Source organism: Octopus bimaculoides, chromosome 9, assembly GCF_001194135.2.
Source record: "Octopus bimaculoides isolate UCB-OBI-ISO-001 chromosome 9, ASM119413v2, whole genome shotgun sequence".
In the NCBI taxonomy this organism is placed as follows: Eukaryota; Metazoa; Mollusca; class Cephalopoda; order Octopoda; family Octopodidae; genus Octopus; species Octopus bimaculoides.
In genome coordinates, this window is record NC_068989.1 from 73,692,617 (window position 1) to 73,697,584 (window position 4,968).

The window sequence follows — 4,968 nt, forward strand, 5'->3', positions numbered from 1 at the left end:
AAAGTACGAGTCAAGTACTGGAGCCGATTATGATTCTCGTGTAAATTCGAGGCCTTGTACTCAAGTTAGAAATCATCAACACAAATTAATCATAAAGGAATAGGGGGAAATTCCTCGTCTGCAGGTGCCAGTTATGGAGAGGCAAAAAAATACATGCAGCTCAAAATCCCTGTTAATTGAAAGGGTGATACCCTAAGAGTCAGGCCCCGCCCTACCTTGGTGCTAAAATCCTTTGACGTGCTACAGTACAAAACATCGACTCTTTGGCTAAATGTCCAGTACTTCTATCGATATAACCATCTGTCTATATCAGTATTTCTAAACCATTTTTTAATCTATGGATCCCTTTGATTTCTATTCTAATCGGATGGACCCTCCTAGCCATTCAATGTTTAAAATTCCTATTATAATTTTATAATTACATATTATTAGGAATTGTGTAAAGAAATTAAAATATTTTGTATATTGTAGAAGTTTAACTAATTTTAACAACAAAATCTTATATGGAGCCCCAAGAGCCATATGGATCCCAGTTGAGAACCACTGGTCTATGTTATGAAGGTCATTCGTAAGTCAGAGAAAAATTAAAAAAATATAAGGGAAGATAACCTGTTTCGTTCGATAAATGGACGCATTCAATCAGTTTCAACTTATCAGACAGTTTACTTTAAGATACACATTATTAAATACATGATACAAACAAACCTTTCTTGAAACGTTTGTGTTCGCTCAGTAGGTGGTGGTTTTATGAGATGCTGGTTTGTGAAGAAGTTTCGATTGCACTTTTAATTGTTATCAATTGCGTTTTCTTTTGAAACAATTAGAGAATTACGCTTTTGTCTACACAGCCATCCTGTTTTCTTTCTAAATGCTTGATCAATGGCTACAGTCTTTTCTTTGTCATACATCACGCAGTGGCCAGTAGAACAAGATTTCATTTCAGACCTCAACAAATTCAAGAAATAAATAGTTTATTCCTGTGTTTTCGTGTTAATCTTTTATCGCTAGTTTTCCTATCCTAGTCTTTTGTGTTGGCTTATCTTATTGTAGCATCATATTGTTAGCAACCTTACATTGTTAGCAATGTAGTCTTTAGGAAGGAAAGGTTGACGCGGTGCGTGTATGCATGTGTGTATATATACACACACACACACATATAGACAGACAGTTAGGATAGATCAATACGCAGACATCCATCCATACATACATACAAAAGTACGTACGTGCACATAGAGACAAACAGAGAGATAGATAGATACACAGACAGACAGGCAGATAAATAGATAGATAGATAGATAGAACGGGGTGGACAATATCTATTTGTCAATCAGTCTAGTTTTTGACACTACCTGCGAAACTTCGAAGTCACTGTCAATATATGTATTTATGTGTGCATGTATGTATGTATGTGCATATGGAATATGGATGTGTGTGTGTGTGTGTGGCATAAACATATTTCGAATTGCCTTGGCTTATGCATCAGCAACATTTGCTTTTTCGCTTGTTTTAAAGAGAATTTATTATTTTCCATTACTATTAAAAAAGAAAGAACAAAAAAAATAATAAACGAAGTGTCGAACCAAATGAAACATAAGTGATTTGATAATTTAGTGAGTCAAGGGAAGCGATCGATTTTATTCGTACAAAAAAAAAAGACCCAAAAAGTATAAAATATAAAAGACGAAACAATTCTATATTTGTTCTTATCTATGACGTCAGCAATCGCTTTATAGTCAATACACTCTTTCACAGACAAAACTGATAAGTATGTTTTAGCGACTAATTACACACGCAAGCACATATACACGCACGCACATGTAAATGTCTGTGTGCGTATATATATATATATATATATATATATATATACACATACATATGTGTGTGTTTGTCTATGTATATATGCATATACACCTATATGCACATACATAAACACATACACACGCATTCGTAGCAAATGGGAATAGAAAGTTTCCAAAGAAACAATAACGCTCCTATAGACAGCTAAGTTTTAATAAACTGTTTAATTTGACTCGAAATATATAGACCACAATAGTACATTTTTCACATGTCTTTATCACTTGGAAAACCAGCTCCAATAAAATATCGGAAAAGCATTCAGAACTTTTCTCTTTAAAAGTCACGTAGAACAACCACACCTTTGATTTCTCTACAAGGCAGTACGTCAGTTTTTTCAACTCGCTTGCTATGGACAGTATCACAAAGTTTCAAAGAAGATACGCAGAGATGATGATGACGTATCTTTTTCTCTTCTTTAGTAGATATATATTAATCAACCAATTAAATTATGCAGTTATGGGAGCAGAGAAGAACTCTGCTCCCATAACTTAGCGTAAGTCGTAACTCTCGGCATGTTTTCTCAACGAAAATCAATTTCAAATTCAGATATGCAAGAAATAGGCGCAAAGAGTGAATCTGATCTTTTGTAGCCTTGTGATTGCTTCGTCCATGTTTCTACCACAAGGATGTCGCTGTCCTGATCGTCGTTATCTATCTATCTATCTATCTATCTATCTATCTATTTGTCTGTCTGTCTGTCTATCTGCATGCCTGCATACACAGACGTGCACACACAGACACATATGTATGTATCTAAGCTTTATCCCTGCCGTATAACGAGATTTTGATTTTCTTTAAAACTCCAGCCATTTACAAAACTTATATTCCTATAAAATCTAACCTTTATAACATACTCTATTATGGATTAAAATAACCTAAGAATCTGTACAATCCTATACTAGTAACATAAATTTAACAAGACAGTAATAACGAGCAGAAACAATGTAAGAACACAAACGCATCTAACACAACCGCGGAACTTCTCTCGTCAGCTGCTTATCGGATATCAAAGTGATTTCGACACCTTGAGAGAAGATTACTACTTCCGATGATGTCAAACAGCCTTAGAAAGTATTTTCTATTGTTGTTTAACGACTATATATAAACAAAACGCTTGTACCTGGACTATACATACGTACCTGCACACATACATATACATACATACATATATTGATTTTGAAGTTTCATCGGTAGGACTGAAAGCTAGATTGATTGCTAAATAGATATTGTTCTCCCTTGTTCGCTATACCTATCTATCTATCTATCTATCTATCTATCTACGTACCTACCTACCTACCTACCTATCTATCTGTCTATCTATCTATGCATGCATACACACACGTAAGAGAACAGCATTTATCAATCTATCAATCACTCAATCTGTCTACTTACCTACTTATCTATAAACATAGCATACATACGTATGTGTGTGTAATGTATACATAAAATATTTGTGTATGAGTGTGTGTGTGTATATATGTTGGCCACATACACATCTAAGAAAAAGATTATAAAATAAATAGGAATCCAATAACTGCATAAGCTAAGGCAGCAACACATAATGTGAGTAATGTATGGAATATATGTGATCTTCAGATTTTTATCTCACTCTTAAGGTTTTTCGTCCACCGGTTCTTTTTTCACTTTCTCTCCTCCCCTCTCCCTCTCTCTTACCCTCCATCTCTATCTATTTTCTTTCCTCTCTTTCGAAGTGTATTCCTTCCTCTCATCTCTCTTGTACGTAATGGTGCTGAAAAAATAAAACCTCTTCTGCACAAAATTCCTTGGTTAAGTCCATCCCACTTGTGCATGGAAACAGCTTCGCGTTTAAAGATAAGTAGCTTGGAATATTGCTGTATTTTTCCTCGGCTTCATATTGTTGTGATTTTATTGCTTAATACCGAGCAATTTTCTCCTCACGCCTTTTTACATACACTCATTATTTTCTTATAACAAAACAACAACAACAACAATAATAATAATGATAAAAACGGAATTGTTTTCTTAGTGTATAAATATTTTAGCAACCACATCAACACAATCTCTCTCTCTCTCACACACACACACACACACACACACACACACACACACACACACACACACACACTCACTCACTCACTCACCTTTCCTTCTCTCTTTTTCTCTCTCCACCGGCTCTTTAATTTTTTTTTTTCATTTTTGACTCACATCACAAGCTTACCTATATAGGTAAAATACGTAGGCACTCTTACACGTGCACATTTGTTTTATATGTATAGGAAACATTTACGTAAAGCTATGAACAAAGTACGTATATATAAATCAATCTCTCAATCAGTGCACACACAGTAGAAGATTTATAGTGTTTTTCCTTCAAGCATAATTTAAAAGGATATATAAAACAGTATAACAAAATGTTACTTGCATTTTTCTATTCACTGATAGCCAAAGGAGTAGTAGTAGTAGTAGTAGCAGCAGCAGCAGCAGTTGTTGCTGTTGTTTTGTTCTTCAGTATTACAGATCAGCCCTAATTGAGCATACCCAGGGACTATGAGAGAGATTTGTTGCAGGAGGGCTTGTGAAATTTTCTGAGGTCTCAATATTTGGATTAATTGAAGACTAGTTTTTGCAGAATGGACACTGGAACTCTGTCGGTTAAGACGATGAGGGTTCCAGTTGATCCGATCGTTTGTGAAATTAGTATGCAAGTGGTTGAGCGCCCCATAAAACACGCGTACCCTTAACGTAGTTTACAAGGAGATTCAGCATGACACAGATTGTGACCAGGCTGATCCTTTGAATTACAGGTACAACTCATTTTTGCCAGCCGAGTGGACTGGAGCAGCATGAAATGAAGTGTCTTGCTCAAGAATACAACGCGCTGCCAGGAATGAAACTCACAACCTTACGATTGAGAGCTGAACACCCTAACCACTTAGCCACGCGCCTTCACTACAAAATGGAAGGGAAACACGAAATAAACTTCGAAACCCAAAGACGTTCCAGCTGTATTCACCATTTTTTGGTTCAAACTTAACCAAGCTGTGACTACGTTACGAAATGTGTCTTTTCATTATAAAGACGGTATGCCGTAATTTGAGGGAAATTTGGTTTGTTTCTAGAAGATCAATT

General features: G+C 35.5%; 1 protein-coding gene across 13 annotated transcripts in view; it reads right to left on the bottom strand.

The window, feature by feature from the left end:
• LOC106875983 (uncharacterized) overlaps window positions 1-4,968 on the bottom strand; it is a 268,731-nt gene that overhangs the window by 929 nt on the left and 262,834 nt on the right. The window lies entirely within an intron of this gene.